Here is an 18095-nt window from a genome sequence, read left to right as displayed (position 1 = left end):
TAAAAAAAACAGTATTTGGGTTTCTTGTCCGGCATCCTAACAGATGCATGGGTCTGGTCCAGCATTGGAACTAATTTGGGGGCATGTGCAGGTTAAAAAGTATATTTCCTGGTTTGGTTTGGGATCATTGAACTTAAAGACAGTGAATGTGTGAAGAACCGATGCTTTCTTTCAGGTGTTCAATTCTGACAATTTAAATAGGGAGTGACTGGTACAATGGCTCTTTCTATGGCTAAGAATTTCCTGGCTGTGGAAGAGGTCACTCGGGTGTGCTTTGCAAAAGATGGTAAGAACAAAGCTTTTGGATTTTCCAAGCTGCAGGGGTGAAGAAGGAGATAATTCAAGCGATAGCTCAGCATTTAAAGTTGCCAGAGACACAGTCTGAATCATCAGAATTTGCTAAAATTCAATTACAAATAAAACAATTAGAAATCCAGGTAGAAGAATAGAAGAGAGTGGCCAAAGATAAAGAGAGATTGGCAATGGCAAAGCAAAGGAAAAAGAGAAGGTTTTTCAAAATTAAATTGAAATTTGATGTGGTAATGGAATGATTAGCAAGGGAAGAACAGGAAAATGAAAGAGAGAGGGAACATCAATGTAAAATGTTGGAGTTAAAGACAGACAGTGAGGAATGCCTAGAGGAAGGAGTAATCCCTCCTAGTGAAAAGCCTAATGGGGATATTTTAAAATATATTAATGCACTGCAAATTTTTGATGAGAAAGATGTGGAAACCTTTTTTATTGCATTTGAGAAGGTATTCTGGGGCTGATTCAAAGTATTTTCAAGTATGGTTCAAGTATTTAGGGGCTGGTTTAGCACAGTGGGCTAAACAGCTGGCTTGTAATGCAGAACAATGCCAGCAGCATGGATTCAATTTCCATACCGGCCTCCCCGACCGATCAGGTGCCAGAATGTGGCGACTAGGGGCTTTTCACAGTAACCTCGTTGAAGCCTACTTGTGACAATAAGCAATTATTATTATCGAAACAATTGAAGTGGCCAAGACTGTGAGGGTATTGTTGGTTCAAACAAAGTTGGTAGGTAGAGCTAGTGAAGTGTTTGAATCACCATTAGAGGAGGCAATTAGGTATTATGTTGAGGTGAGAAAAGCCATCGTAAGTGGATATGAACAGACGCCACAAGACACTGGGTGGGATTCTCCCACAATCGGCGGGATGGCCCGACGCGGCGCCAAGAGCGGCGCGAACCACTCCGGCGTCAGGCCAACTGGAAGTTGCGGAATCCTCCGCACCTCCGGGGGCTTGGCCAGCGCCAGTGGGGTTGGCGCTGTGCCAACCGGCGCCGAAGGGCAGGCGCGAGTTGACGCATGCGCAGAACCGCCGGCATGGTCCTCCGCATGCGCAGACTGGCTAGCGTGTTCCTGTGCTTGTGCAGGGGGGTTCCTCTCTGCACCGGCCATGACAGAGCCCTACAGAGGCTGGCGCAGAAGGAAGGAGTGCCCCCGCGGTACAGGCCCGCCTCCAGATCGGTGGGCCCCGATCGTGGGCCAGGCCACCGTGCCCCCCCCCTCCCCCCCACCCAGGGACGGATCTCCCCGCACCCCCCCAGCGGACTCCACTAGACAGCCTACCAGCCAGGTCCCGCCGTGTGGGACCGTGTTCATTTCACGCCGGTGGGAGTGGCCAGGAACTGTCGGCCGCTCGGCCCATTGCGGCCCGGAGAATTTCCGGGGGGCTGCTGCCAACGGCCCCCGACCAGCATGGCGTAAACCTCGCCCCCGCTCGAAAACCGGCGCCAGAGAATACAGCAGCCGGCGTCAGAGCAGCGGGGCGGGATTCACACGCCACCCCGGGGATTCTCCTACCCGCCCATAGTTTAGAAATTTAAGGGACGAACCAGGACAGAAGTATTTGGAATTTGAAAAAATCAAACAAAATAATTTTGATCGATGGAAAGAGCATTAAAAACAGTCCAAATTATGGAGCTCTTAGGGAAATGATCCTTAATAATAGACTCTAAACCAAACTAAATACCAATAACCAAAGTCAGTCAAACCAGCCTATAATTTTCTGTCTTCTGCCTCTCTCCCGTCGACTTGAGACACATCAGCATGTATGCCTGCAATGTTTCAGAGAATGTAAGCTCACCTTGAACAGAGACAATGCAAGTTGAATCCACTTCTTCAGTAATGTGTTCCGTTGTGATGGAGCATCACCTGACCTACGGAAAGATGAAGCCAATTGGAAACACAGATGTTACGAATGTGCGGGAAGTTTGGAATCTGCTAGCTCCCATCACATTCTATCGTGACTTCATTCCTGACCTCACAGTGCTGTCTGTCCCCTTAAGCAATCTGACAAACGGAATCACCAAGTGGGAATGGCCGATATCTCACAAACCAGCTGCACACCAGATCAAACCATTGTCAGCAAGTTGTGCAATGCCCATTTAAGCCTGAGAAATACATTTCAGTTAGCCATGGACACAAGCCTGATTGACTTAGTGTTGTTCTCATGCAAAATGATGGGGAACCCATCAATTGTTCATTCCAATGCCAAGTGGATTGCTAACACCTGTAGAGCAACATTATTTGCAAAAAGAGCGAGTAAGTGCACTCACTCACATGGGGTATTTAACATATTTATTTCTATTTGTATGGAAGCCATTTCTATTTGAAGTCATTACCGGTCATAGTCCACTAGTGAACTTGTTCAACAATCAACATAGCAAACCAGCAACTCGAATATAGGTTGGATGCTCAAACTACAAGAGTGCGAGTTCCATGTTCAGTATTAACCAGATAAGCTCGACCTCAGCTCAAACTAACTGTTACGCTCTTTCTTGTACTTGCAAAGAGAAAGAATCAGAGGTGGCACTTGTCGAGTTCATATAACACAGCGCAAGGGCTGTATTTACGAGATGCTGCTCAGGCAGGGTATAATGGTGAACTCCTCAAAAGCCCGCGAGACGCTTCGATGGCATAAATGCGTAACACGTGACATTACACCAGCCAATGGTGTTACTCTGATACATAGCACCCCTCCCCCTTTACTCCTTTGGTGTCCCCGGCATTTTTGCATAATCAAACACTTCAACAGATCCAGGTTTGTAAATTTAAACACAATTACTTTTTATTTATAACAAGCACGGTAATGAAATATACAGCAAATACAATTGGTTAACTATTATCGAATTCCTAATCTCTCCACCTAAACTCATCCTACCCTCGACACACACACACACACACACACACAAGACAAACACAGATGAGAGGAGACGGGTGAAAAAATTATAATGAAAGTAAAAGATAAGAGTTTCAGTGGTTGTTTCTAGCACACCGGCTTCAATCCAGGTTTTCCCCGGAGATTCATGCAGATTCTGTGTACAGCGATGCAGCTTTTCTAGAGAAAACATGAGGGGGGGCGGGGGGGGGAGAAGAGAGAGAGAGAGAGAGAGAGAAAAGGAGAGAGATAGAGAGAGAGATAGGGCCCCTGTCTCTCTGTGTCCAGGTCTCAGCTCTGCTTTTGTTAGGTCTCTGGAAATCATCCCACTCAGGCAGGATTCAATCACCACCCGTTACTGGGCAGAACACGGCCTTTGGCCAATTTATTGGCCACCAGACAACCAACCTAACTGAGTCTGGCCATGCCTTGGCAATGTGACCAACCTTACCACAATTATAGAATAGAATTTACAGTGCAGAAGGAGGCCATTCGGCCCATCGAGTCTGCACTGGCTCTTGGAAAGAGCACCCTACCCAAGGTCAACACCTCCACCCTATCCCCTTAACCCAGTAGCCCCACCCAACACTAAGGGCAATTTTGGACACTAAGGGCAATTTATCATGGCCAATCCACCTAACCTGCACATCTTTGGACTGTGGGAGGAAACCGGAGCACCCGAAGGAAACCCATGCACACACGGGGAGGATGTGCAGACTCCACACAGGCAGTGACCCAAGCCGGAATCGAACCTGGGACCCTGGAGCTGTGAAGCAATTGTGCTATCCACTATGCTACCGTGCTGCCCGCAACAAGAATTGTTGCGTTTCTTCTCCTTGCTCCAACAATTTCCAGCCATGTAACACACTTGGTTGCAGCGATGATGCGGTAGGTTCTTGGTCAACCTGCTTCTCACAGACTCCACCTTATGGACTTGAGCTCGAACTCCAATCAGCGAAACCTCTCTCGCAGCAAGCTCCATAGACGTTGCGATTTCTACAGCGGATTTTAGGATTCGCGCACCTTCAGTCAACAATTTGTGGCTTCATTCCTGAGGCCACAAACTAATCGGTCGCAAAGTGTATCATCCAAAGACTGCCTAAATGTGCAGTACTTTGCTGGCTTTCGCAGTGATGCAACACATTGTGAAATGTTTTCCCCATCCTCCTGTGCACGACAGCGAAAGCAGAATCTTTCAGCTATTAATAGTGAACGGGGAGAGAAATGTTCTTGCCAGACAGCCATTAACTCGTCTTGTGACTTGTCTCCAGGTTTAGCTGGATGTAAAATTCTGCAGCAGCATGAATGTTTTATACCCAACTGGGCTGAGAAAGTTCACAGCGTGCAGATCTGATTGGCTTTCAGGAATGACTAGAACCTTTCCTCATTAGAGGTCCATGTCTCCTCCTCATCCAACATGTCCACTGCGCCTTTTCTTTCTGCCATTTTTGGATTGCAGCTCCTCGATCTGTGCTACTCCTACTCAGCTCTCAGCCTGTCTTCCCTGCTGATTACTTTCTCTCTGTTTAAAGCAGACAAGCTCTCAGCACACAAGCAGACTGGCTGTTCCGGTGCCTCGCTATCGATTCCCGGGCAGTAGGTTGCAGAGTCGGCAGCCCCGTAGGTTTGTCTTCCCACGGCCCGTTTCAGTGCCTCGTATGCAGTCTCCGCAGCTCAACCCACGACAGCGCGAAGTGGACTGAAAACGTCAATCCTCCGTTTGAAGTAAATCCCCCAGAACTCGCAGTTGTCCAATAGCTTTTTTTTTACAACGAAGAGGCAACAAACTAAGATGAGGGGTTAGAACGATGCATGATGGCTATGGAATCACCAAAGTGGAAAGACATGATCGAAAGACAAACCAAATCGCTCATATTATAACCGCACATTTACAACCACATCTGTCCTTGTCTTACACAATAACTGCATTTTCATTCCACAATCATTGAGAGGATGTGTTGTCTTTATCACACATGAATTTCAGCAGGGAACCATTAAAACCAAACAAAATGTATGGTTCCCAGGAATTGACCACACGAGTGTTTTCCATGTCAATCAATCGCAACGTCAAATCTTCAAGATCCTCTCAAGACATCCGAACTACCTCTGGGATCAAGAATCGGGATTAATGTTGATTTTGCAAATTGGCCCATTGGTGAATACCTGTTTGTTTTCACTGACAACTACAGCAGAATCCCAGTCGTGGAAATAGTTAAATCAACTCCAATGAAAGCAGTCATCCCAAAAGCTTGATAAGATTATCGGCTCACTTGAAATGCCTCAAAGGGCGAGAAGTGATAATGGATCCCCATTAAGCAGCAAATTGTTCAGTAGATCACTCGTTGAAAGATCACATCTAATTGTTCGCCCGCTAATGGAGAAATTGAATGATTTATGTGAACCGTGGAAAAAAATGATTTCTACAGTTACAGCTGAGAGCAAGTAATGGAAACAAGAGTTGTATAACTTTGTTCGCAATTACAGAGCAAATCACTCGACTAATGGAAAGCCATGAGCTACACTCAGCTTTGCACAAAGGGTAGACGTAGCATAGTGATATTGTCACTGGACGAGTAATACAGACACCCAGGGTAATTATACTCTGGGGGCCCAGATTCGAATCCCACCAGGGCAGATGGTAAAATGTGTATTCAATAAAAATCTGGTATTAAAATTCTAACGATGACCATGAAAACCATTGTTGATTATCTTAAAAATCCATCTAGTTCATGTCCTTGAGGGAAGGAAATCTGTCTTCCTTAACTGGTCTGGCCTACATGTGACTCCAGATCCATGGCAATGTGGTTGACTCTTAAATTCCCTTAGGGATGGGCAATAATTCTGGTTCAGCCAGTGATGCCCACATCTCTTGAACAATTATTTTAAAAATCCTATGCGAGCACGTCTTGCTGAGTTACCCCATGGAGCTATTGATCATCATGTACCTCTACATGTGATTGAGACCAAGAGGATCAAAAGAAAGTAAAAGTAGAGCAAAATATGAAATTCAGAGCTACATCGCTAAAGAGAGGAGATAAAGAACTTGTGAAGTGTGATGGGGAGGGAGGTAGTGTATTAGTGTTTTGAAAAGTGCAATGTTCATTTTGTTCAGTTGAAACTGCCACATATAATTGTACCAGCAGAAGGAGTCTGCAAGCAGAAGCTAGAATCTGAAGAAGCTGTTTTAATAAAATAAGCCATGTTGCTCACGCATTTTGTAATTCTGATTTGTCTTGGCTGCTTCTAGTCCCAAAGAATGTACATGAAGTACTTTTTGAAGTGTAGTCAATGTTATCATGTAAGAAATGTGACAACCATGTGCACATATGAAGGTCCCACAACAAAAATGGGATAATGCCCTGATCATCTGTATTTGCGATGTTGATGGAAGGACAAATATTGGCCAGGACGCCTTTATTTTTCTTTAAATAGTGTCATGCAGGCTTTTATTTCAATCTGGGAGGACAGACTGGGTTTCAACTTAATGTTTCATTCAAAAGTCAGCACCTCTAACAGTGCAGCACTCCCTCGGTGTTTCACTGGAGCCCTGATTTTGTGCGCAGGGTTCTGTTGAGGGGCTGGAACCTGCAGCATTCTGTTTCAGAAATTATATTCCAACCCTTTGGGCTACAGTTGAAAATAGGTTAGTGCCTGTCACACTGTGCAGTCTGTCACCAGAAATAATCTAAACCAATTTGTTAAAAAAAAGACCATTCTTGCAACATCTCCAAAAGGGGGAAGAAGCCAATTAGGAACAATACACCTTTTCTGAACTATTCTCATCATAGAACATAGAACATAGAACAATACAGCGCAGTACAGGCCCTTCGGCCCACGATGTTGCACCAAAACAAAAGCCATCTAACCTACACTATGCCATTATCATCCCTATCTTTATCCAATAAACTTTTAAATGCCCTCAATGTTGGCGAGTTCACTACTGTAGCAGGTAGGGCATTCCACGGCCTCACTACTCTTTGCGTAAAGAACCTACCTCTGACCTCTGTCCTATATCTATTACCCCTCAGTTTAAAGTTATGTCCCCTCGTGCCAGCCATATCCATCCGCGGGAGAAGGCTCTCACTGTCCACCCTATCCAACCCCCTGATCATTTTGTATGCCTCTATTAAGTCTCCTCTTAACCTTCTTCTCTCCAACGAAAACAACCTCAAGTCCGTCAGCCTTTCCTCATAAGATTTTCCCTCCATACCAGGCAACATCCTGGTAAATCTCCTCTGCACCCGCTCCAAAGCCTCCACGTCCTTCCTATAATGCGGTGACCAGAACTGTACGCAATACTCCAAATGCGGCCGTACCAGAGTTCTGTACAGCTGCAACATGACCTCCCGACTCCGGAACTCAATCCCTCTACCAATAAAGGCCAACACTCCATAGGCCTTCTTCACAACCCTATCAACCTGGGTGGCAACTTTCAGGGATCTATGTACATGGACACCTAGATCCCTCTGCTCAGCCACACTTTCAAGAACTTTACCATTAGCCAAATATTCCGCATTCCTGTTATTCCTTCCAAAGTGAATCACCTCACACTTCTCTACATTAAACTCCATTTGCCACCTCTCAGCCCAGCTCTGCAGCTTATCTATATCCCTCTGTAACCTGCTACATCCTTCCACACTATCGACAACACCACCGACTTTAGTATCGTCTGCAAATTTACTCACCCACCCTTCTGCGCCTTCCTCTAGGTCATTGATAAAAATGACAAACAGCAACGGCCCCAGAACAGATCCTTGTGGTACTCCACTTGTGACTGTACTCCATTCTGAACATCATCTGTGTTATTCTCAAATCTCGATTCCCCGAGGTAAGAAGATGAAAATCATATTTTGCAGAGACACAGCAGAATGCAATTCTGGCCTATTTGCCTTTGGCTGTATTATTTTTCGTGGATGGAGTGTCAGCAAATGTCTCCTGCCACAATGTCCAGTACAGAAGCTTTGTAGATCAACATCAGCTCTCATCAATTTCCCTTTGAAACAGTGGTGAAAGATTTCTTCACACCAGAATGCTTCACATTACAATTCTGTGGGCAAAAGGGTTTTACGATGCTACCTTCAGCTACAGTGAACCCTGTCAGCTTATGAGTTTGTTTTCTGTCTCCCAGCTGGGTGCCTAAACCTACTGAGAAAACAGCCCAAAGATGTGCAGGTTCGGTGGATTGGCCATGCTAAATTGCCCACAGGTTAGGTGGGGTTGCTGGGTTACGGGGATAGGGTGGGGGTGGGGGCTTAAATTGGGTGCTCTTTCTAAAGGCCGGTGCAGACTCAATGGGCCAAATGGCCTCCTTCTGCACTGTAAATTCTAGCAAAAATTGGGCATCGTGCATAATTCGGCAAGCACTCAAAATTACAGGCCTGAATTTGCAGTGACTATTTTGGACAACAAAATAGAAGCATAAGGTAAGAAGATTACTCTTCCAAGTATTTTTATTTTCCCAGTAACTTATTAGGAGGAAAGGCCTCACTCTTTTGGATTTTATTTTCCAGTTACATGGAAAATCCACTGGTCTTACTTTGTAATATTGTAATTACGTAGAATTAAATAGAATGTGCAGCATTAGAAGCATGTCATTCAGCCCAACATGCTCCCACAGGAACATATAACAACCCCTATTATATTTTTAGGCTTCATAAATAATGCCTGTATAGAGATCACCACACCTATGTCTCAGATCGAGTCTACAGGATTCTTAAGGGGGAGGGGGAGCAACCAGAAGTCGTGGTGTACATTGGCACCAACGACATAGCTACGAAAAGGGATGAGGATCTAAAAAAGTGATTTAAGGGAGTTAGGCTGGAAGCTAAAGAGCAGGGCAAGCAGACTAGTGATCTCAGGATTGCAACCGGTGCCACGTGCAAGTGAGGCAAGGTACAGAGAGCGAGTGCAGCCGAACACGTGGCTACAGGGCTGGTGCAGGAGGGAAGGCTTCAGATATATGGATCATTGGGATATCTTCTGGGGAAGGTGGAACCTGTACATGAGGGACGGATTGCACCTAAAATGGAAGGGCACCAATATCCTGGGTGGGAGGCTTGCTAGAGCTCTCCGGGAGGCAGGGGGGTGGGAACCAGAGCTATGTATCAGAGGATAGGGAAGCTGTTGAACAGGCAGAAAAGTATGCAGAAAGTCTGTGAGGAAGAATAGATAGTTGATAGGGCAAAGTTGCACTCAGTGGAATGGGTTAAAGTGTGTCTGTTTCAATGCAAGGAGTGAACTTAGAGCATGGATCAGTACTTGGAACTACGATGTTATGGCCATTACGGAGACATGGATTTCACAGGGGCAAGAATGGTTGTTAGATGTTCCGGGGTTTAGATGTTTTAAGAAGAATAGATAGGGAGGTAAAAGAGGAGGGGGAGTAGCACTGTTAATTAGGGAGTGCACCACAGTTGCAGAAAAGGAGATAGTTGAGGAGGGTTTGTCTACTGAGTCAGTATGAGTGGAAGTCAGAAACAAGAAAGGAGCAGTCACTTTATTGGGAGTTTTCTATAGAACCCCAATAACAGCAGAGAGATAGAGGAACAAATTGGGCAGCAGATCTTGGAAAAGTGCAGAAGTAACAGAGTTGTTGTCATGGGTGACTTCAACTTCCCTAATATTGACTGAAACCTCCTTAGTGCAAATGGTTTGGATGGAGCAGATTTTGTCAGGTGTGTACAGGAAGGATTCCTGACTCAATATGTAGATAGGCCGACTAGGGGGGAGGCCATATTGGACTTGGTGCTCGGCAACGAACCAGGCCAGGTGTCAGATGTCTTGGTGGGAGAGCATTTCGGTGACAGTGACCACAACTTCTTGATCTTTACCATAGTCATGGAGAGGGATAGGAACACACAGTATGGGAAGGTATTTAATTGGGGGAAGGGAAATTTTACTGCTATTAGACAGGAGCTGAGGAGCATAAAGTGGGAACAATTGTTCTTGGGGAAATGCACAACAGTAATGTGGGGATTGTTTAAGGAGCACTTGCTGCGAGTGCTGAATTGTTTTGTCCCACTGAGACAAGGAAGGAATGGTCAGGTGAAGGAGTCCTGGATGACAAGAGAAGTGGAGCTTCTAGTCAAGAGGAAGAAGGAAGCTTGTGTAAGGTTGAGGAAGCAAGGATCTGACTCGGCTCTAGAGGGTTTCATAGATTTCATAGAATTTACAGTGCAGAAGGAGGCCATTCGGCCCATCGAGTCTGCACCGGCTATTGGAAAGAGCACCCTACCCAAGGTCCACACCTACACCCTATCCCCATTACCCAGTAACCCCACCCAACACTAAGGGCAATTTTGGACACTAAGGGCAATTTATCATGGCCAATCCACCTAACCTGCACATCTTTGGACTGTGGGAGGAAACCGGAGAACCCGGAGGAAACCCACGCACACACGGGGAGGATGTGCAGACTCCGCACAGACAGTGACCCAAGCCGGGATCGAACCTGGGACCCTGTAGCTGTGAAGCAATTGTGCTATCCACAATGCTACCGTGCTGCCATAGGTAACCAGGAAGGAACTCAAAAATGGACTGAGGAGAGCTAGAAGGGGGCATGAAAAAGTCCTGGTGGGAAGGATTAGGGAAAACCCCAAGGCGTTCTACACTTATGTGAGAAAGAAGAGGATGATCAGAGTGAGAGTAGGGCCGATCAGGGATAGTGGAGGGAATTTGTGCCTAGAGTCTGAAGAGATGGGGGAGTCCCTAAATGAATTCTTTGCTCCAGTATTCACTAGGGAGGGACCTTGTTGCTCATGTGAACAGCGTGAACCAGGTTAATAGACTCGAACAGGTTGATATTAAGAAGGAAGATGTGCTGGAAATTTTGAAAAGCATCCGGATAGATAAGTCCCCTGGGCCTGACGGGATATACCCAAGGTTACTACGGGAGGCGAGGGAGGAGATTGCTGCACTGTTGGCGATGATCTTTGTGTCCTCACTCTCCACTGGAGTAGTACCAGATGATTGGAGGGAGGCAAATGTTGTTCCCCTATTCAAGAAAGAGAATAGGGAAATCCCTGGGAATTACAGACCCATCAATCTTACGTCGGTGGTGTGAAAAATATTGGAAAGGATTCTGAGAGATATGATTTATGATTATTTTGAAAAACATAGTTTGATTAAAGATAGTCAGCATGGCTTTGTGAGGGGCAGGTCATGCCTCACAAGCCTCATTAAATTCTTTGAGGATGTGACGAGACACATTGATGAAGGTCGGGCAGTGGATGTGGTGTATATGGATTTCAATGAGGCATTTGATAAGGTTCCCCATGGTAGGCTCATTCAGAAAGTTAGGGGGCATGGGATACAGGGAAATTTGGCTGTCTGGATACAGAATTGGCTGGCCGAAAGAAGACAGCGAGTGGTAGTGGATGGAAAGTATTCCGCCTGGAGGTCAGTGACCAGTGGTGTCCCTCAAGGATCTGTTCTGGCACCTCTGCTCTTTGTGGTTTTTATAAATGACTTGGATGAGGAAGTGGAAGGGTGGGTTAATAAGTTTGCCGATGACATGAAGGTTGGGGGAGTTGTAGATAGTGTTGAGGGTTGTAGCAGGTTACAGCAGGACATTGACAGAATGCAGAACTGGACTGAGAAGTGGCAGATGGAGTTCAATCTTGATAAATGTGAAGTGATTCATTTTGGAAGCTCGAATTTGAATGCTGAATACAGGGTTAAAGGCAGGATTCTTGGCAGTGTGGAGAAACAGAGGCATCTTGGGGTCCACGTACATAGATCCTTCAAAGTTGCCACCCAGTTTGATAGGGTTGTTAAGAAGGCGTATGGTGCGTTGGCTTTCATTAACAGCGGGATTGAATTTAAGAGCCGCGAGGTTTTGCTGCAGCTTTATAAAACTCTAGTTAGACCACACTTGGAATAGTGTGTCCAGTTCTGGTCGCCTCATTATAGGAAGGATGTGGATGCTTTGGAGAGAGTACAGAGGAGCTTTACCAGGATGCTGCCTGGACTGGAGGGCATGTCTTGTGAAGAAAGGTTGAGAAAGCGAGGGCTTTTCTCACTGGAGCGAAGAAGGCAGAGAGGTGACAAGTGATGAGAAGCATGCATAGGGTGGATAGCCAGAGACTTTTCCCCAGGGTGGAAATGGCTGTCACGAGGGGACATAATTTTAAAGTGATTGGAGGAAGGTATAGGGGGGATGTCAGATGTAGGTTCTTTACACAGAGAGTGGTGGGTGTGTGGAATGCACTGCCAGCGGAGGTGGTGGAGTCAGAGTCATTAGGGACATTTAAGCGACTCTTAGACAGACACATGGACAGCAGCAAATTGAAGGGGTGTAGATTAGGTTGATCTTAGATTAGGACAAATGGTTGGCGCAATAACGTGGGCTGAAGGGCCTGTACTGTGCTGTACTGTTCTATGTTCTATTCATCAATGATAAGTTTATGGATGATCTGACTCTCTTGGAGTACCATGACCAACTCTTCTCACATGCAAGGAACAATCACTTTGTTGAATGAATGGGCAACAGCAAATTACATGAGATTGAACCCTCACAAGAGTGATTCACGGAGTTTTGTTTCATGCTCAGCCTCCGAACCCCTCTCATCAACTTAGATGACGTTGCCGTAATACGATAGACGCTCATAAAATTATCAGAAATCTACATTCAAAGCGATATCAAATGGTATTACCAAGTGTATGTGTTGGGGAAGCGGGCAGCATAATCAAAAACCCCTCTCACCATCGGGCAGAAAGTACAGAAGTCTGAGAACACCATCAATAGATTCAAAAACAGCTTCTTCCCCACTGTTACCAGACCCCTGAATAATCCTCTGATGGACTGAACTGATCCCTCCACACATCTTCTCAACTGAGTAGCACTACACCCCATCTGCATCACCGATGCTTGCGTCTGCATATTGACATTGTGTATCTATCGTATATCCTATGTTTTTCATGTATGCAACGATCTGTCTGGATTGTTTGCAGGACAATACTTTTCACTGTACCTCGGTATACGTGACAATAAATCTAAATCTAAATGATTAAGAGCAAATGGAAAACCTCACATGCTACTTCTCAATTCAACCATCTCACCTTGATGTTCAATGATGTCACCGTGGTGACATCAGCGAAAACAGCGCGGGAGCAGAGAGAGCCGGGACAGCGAAAACAGCGCCGGAGGAGAGAGCCGGGACAGTGCTGGGAGAGGTGAGTGCACAAAAGGTGTGGCAGGAGTGCCTTTAGTCACGGAGTGCTGATTGGAACAGAGTGCATCTGAGTTTAGGTGAGTGACTGAGTTCGGGTGAGTGGCGAGAGAGGGCTGTGTTTTTGTTGGTGTTCGGGTTTATCCTTGAGGTTATATATATTTTTTTTAATTTAATATTTAAATTAATTAACTAGTTGAATATGGCTGGACAGGTGATGTGCTGTTGCTGTATGATGATGGAACTGGTGGATCCCATTGAGATCATCAGGGACCACATCTGCAGCAGGTTTTGGCTGCTCGAAGAATTTCGGCTCAGAATTGATGAGCTGGAGACCGAGCTGCACACACTGCGGCACATCAGGGAGGTGGAACATTACCTGGACGCTTTGTTTCAGGAGGCAGTCACACCCGGTAGAATAAGTTCTGTTAATTCGGACAGTGGTCAGGGACAGAGTGGTGTGACTGCAAGGGAGGCAGGTAGGGGGATCCTGAGTTTAGGAGCTGAGGAGCCTCAGCCCTTGACCTTGTCCAACAGGTATGAGGTACTTGCTCCCTGTGTGGATGAGGAAGAGGGCTGTAGGGAGGATGCGTTGACTGACCACTGCACCGTGGTACAGGAAGCCATTCAAGAGGGGGGAGCAAAAAGACAAGTGGTAGTTGTAGGGGATTCTATAATTAGGGGGATTGATGGCATCCTTTGTAAGCCAGATCGAGAGTCCCGCATGGTATGTTGCCTGCCCGGTGCCAGGGTGAGGGACATCTCTGAACGGCTTGAAAGGACTTTGGAGAGGGAGGGGGAGGATCCAGTTGTTGTGGTCCACGTTGGGACTAACAACATAGGTAAGACTAGGAAAGAGGACCTGTTTGGGGATTATCAAACACTAGGGACTAAATTAAAGCGCTGGTCCTCCAGGGTTATAATCTCTGGATTACTACCCGAGCCACGTGCCAATTGACATAGGGCTGAGAAAATTAGAGAAGTTAACACGTGGCTAAAGGAGTGGTGCGGGAAAGAGGGATTCCATTTCATGGGGCATTGGCATCAGTACTGGGGCAGGAGGGACCTGTACCATTGGGACCAGTGTTCGAGCGAATAGGATAAATAGGTTGGTCACAAGAACTTTAAACTAGAAGTTGGGGGGAAGGGAAGTGTAAAGCTATGGACAGTATAATGGTTAATGGAGATCAAGGCAGCAGGTTACGTGACAGGTTATGTAGAGATATGGGTTCAAAGACAAGGAAAATTAGGGGAAAGGGTAAGAGGAAAAATAAATTGTGAAAAGTTACTGATCAAGGTGTTAGGATTCATAACAAACAAAGACATAAAAAACAGCATAAGTGTACTTTACCTGAATGCTTGTAGTATACGAAATAAGGTAAATGAGTTGATGGTGCAAATCATCGTGAATGACTGTGATTTAGTGGCCATTACTGAAACATGGTTAAAAGATGGTCACAACTGGGAGTTAAATATCCAAGGGTATCAGACTATACGAAAGGATAGAATGGACGGTAAGGGCGGTGGTGTAGCTTTGTTGTTTAAGGATGGCATCCGGGCAATAGTAAGGGATGGTATTGGTGCTATGGAGGACAAGGTTGAATCAATTTGGGTGGAAATCAGGAATAGTAAGGCGAAAAGGTCACTGATAGGAGTAGTCTATAGGCCACCAAATAGTAACAAGATGGTAGGGCAGGCAATAAGCAAAGAAATAACGGATGCATGTAGAAATGGTACAGCGGTTATTATGGGAGATTTTAATCTGCATATCGATTGGTTTAACCAGGTTGGTAAAGGCAGCCTTGAGGAGGAGTTTATAGAATGTGCCGGGATAATTTCCTGGAACAGTATGTAATGGAGCCTACAAGGGACCAAGCAGTCCAAGATCTGGTCCTGTGTAATGAGGCAGGATTGATTAATGATTTCATAGTTTGGGATCCTCTTGGAAGGAGCGACCACAATATGGTGGAATTTAAAATACAGTTGGAGGATGACAAGGTAAAATCAAACACTAGTGTTTTGTGCTTAAACAAAGGCGATTACAATGGGATGAGAGAAGAACTAGCTAAGGTTGACTGGGAGCAAAGACTTCATGGTGAAGCAGTTGAGGAACAGTGGAGAACCTTCCGAGCGATCTTTCACAGTGTTCAGAAAAGGTTCATACCGACAAAAAAGAAAGACGGTAGAAAGGGGAAAAATCGACCGTGGATATCTAAGGAGGTGAGGGAGAGTATCAAATTGAAGGAAAAAACATACAAAGTGGCAAAAATTAGTGGGAGACTAGAGGACTGGGAAGTCTTTAGGGGACAACAGAAAGCTACTAAAAAAGCAATAAAGAGTAAGGTAGACTATGAAAGTAAACTGGCTCAGAACATAAAAGCAGATAGTAAAAGCTTCTACAAATATATAAGACAAAAAAGAGTGGCGAAGGTAAATATTGGTCCTTTGGAAGATGAGAAGGGAGATATAATAATAGGAGGCGGGGAAATGGGTGAGGAGCTGAACAGGTTTTTTGGGTCAGTCTTCACAGTGGAGGACACAAATAATATGCCAGTGACTGATGGAAATAAGGATATGATAGGTGAGGACCTTGAGATGATTGTAATCACTAAGGAGGCAGTATTGGGCAAGATAATGGGGCTAAAGGTAGACAAGTCTCCTGGCCCTGATGGGATGCATCCCAGAGTGTTAAAAGAGATGGCTAGGGAAATTGTAAACGCACTAGTGATAATTTATCAAAATTCACTAGACTCTGGGGTGGTCCTAGAGGATTGGAAAGTAGCAAACCTGACACCACTGTTTAAAAAAGGAGGTCGGCAGAAAGCGGGTAATTATAGGCCGATATGCTTAACTTCGGTTGTAGGGAAAATGCTGGAATCTATCATTAAGGAGGAAATAGCGGGGCACCTGGAGGGAAATTGTCCCATTGGGCAGACGCAGCATGGATTCACAAAGGGTAGGTCGTGTCTGACTAATTTGGTAGAACTTTTTGAGGACGTTACCAGTGCAGTAGATAACGGGGAGCCAATGGATGTGGTATATCTGGATTTCCAGAAAGCTTTAGACAAGATGCCACACAAAAGGTTGCTGCATGAACTAAAGATGCATGGCATTGAGGGTAAAGTGGTAGCATGGGTAGAGGATTGGTTAACTAAAAGAAAGCAGAGAGTGGGGATAAATGGGTGTTTCTCTGGTTGGCAACCTGTAACTAGTGGGGTCCCTCAAGGAGCAGTGTTGGGCCCGCAGTTGTTCACAATTTACATAGACGATTTGGAGTTGGGGACCAAGTGCAATGTGTCAAAGTTTGCAGACGACACTAAGATGAGTGGTAAAGCAAACAGGGCAGAGGATACCAGAAGTCTGCAGAAGGATTTGGATAGGTTAGGTGAATGGGCTAGGGTCTGGCAGATGGAATTCAATGTTGCCAAGTGTGAGGCTATCCATTTTGGGAGGAATAACAGCAGAATGGATTATTATTTAAACGGCAAAATGTTAAAACATGCTGCTGTGCAGAGGGACCTGGGTGTGCTGGTGCACGAGTCGCAAAAAGTTGGTGTGCAGGTGCAACAGGTGATTAAGAAGGCTAATTGAATTTTGTCTTTCATTGCTAGAGGGCTGGAGTTCAAGACTAGTGAGGTTATGCTGCAATTGTATCGGGTGTTGGTGAGGCCGCATCTGGAGTATTGTGTTTAGTTTTGGCCTCCTTACCTGAGAAAGGACATATTGGTTCTGGAGGGAGTGCAGAGGAGATTCACTAGGTTGATCCCAGAGTTGAGGGGATTAGATTATGACGAGAGGTTGAGTAGACTGGGACTGTACTCATTGGAGTTTAGAAGGATGCGGGGGGGATCTTATTGAGACATATAAAATTATGAAGGGAATAGATAGGATAGATGCGGGCAGGTTGTTTCCACTGGTCGGGGAAAGCAGAACTAGGGGGCACAGCCTCAAAATAAGGGGAGGTAGATTTAGGACGGAGTGTAGGAGGAACTTCTTCACCCAAAGGGTTGTGAATCTCTGGAATTCCTTGCCCAGTGAAGCAGTTGAGGCTCCTTCTTTAAGAAAAAGATAGATGCCTTTCTAAAGAATAAAGGGATTCGGGGATATGGTGTACGGGCCGGAGAGTGGAGCTGAGTCCACAAAGATCAGCCCTGATCTCGTTAAATGGCGGAGCAGGCTCGAGGGGCCAGATGGCCTACTCCTGTTCCTAGTTCTTATGTTCTTATGGTTGAATCCTCTACCTTCACCGAGCTCAGGGTTACCTTTAACCAGAAACTTAACTGGACTAGCCATACAAGTGCTCTGGTTTGTGAGAGAAGGTCCGAGGCTGGGAATTCTGCAGGATAAAGCTCACCTCCTGACTCTTCAAAGTCCATCCACCAACTAAAACTAACAGGAGCGTGCAGGGATGTTCTCCACTTGCCTGGATGAGTACTGCTCCAACAACATTCATGAAGCTTGACAATTCCACAAGGCAGCTCACCACTACATTCTCAAGGGCAGTTAGGGATGGGTAATAAAGTCGAACCTTTCCAGTGACGTTCACATCTCAAGAAAGAATAAAGAAAAGTTACCACCATTATCTGCCTCCAGAGTATAAAATCTAAGCTGACAGAGATTGTAGCTTTTGAATGAGATGTTAACCGGATGTCCAGTCAGCTTTCTGACTTGTGTGTAAGAGAATCAAAGGCAATATTTTGAAGCTGAGTAGAGGAGTTCAGTCCAATGGCCTGGCCAATGTTT

At 45.6% G+C, this 18095-nt stretch overlaps 1 long non-coding RNA gene across 1 annotated transcript in view; it reads right to left on the bottom strand.

The window, feature by feature from the left end:
• Positions 1-18095, bottom strand: part of LOC140385853 (uncharacterized) — an 89364-nt gene that overhangs the window by 34240 nt on the left and 37029 nt on the right. Inside the window, exon 2 of the long non-coding RNA XR_011933487.1 lies at positions 2110-2182. This is a non-coding gene — a long non-coding RNA (uncharacterized lncRNA). The remainder of the gene's footprint in view (positions 1-2109; positions 2183-18095) is intronic.

Source organism: Scyliorhinus torazame, chromosome 11 (assembly GCF_047496885.1).
Source record: "Scyliorhinus torazame isolate Kashiwa2021f chromosome 11, sScyTor2.1, whole genome shotgun sequence".
NCBI classification, from domain to species: domain Eukaryota; kingdom Metazoa; phylum Chordata; class Chondrichthyes; order Carcharhiniformes; family Scyliorhinidae; genus Scyliorhinus; species Scyliorhinus torazame.
The sequence above is the reverse complement of the archived record's forward strand: the minus strand, read 5'-3'. Positions and strand labels throughout refer to the sequence as shown.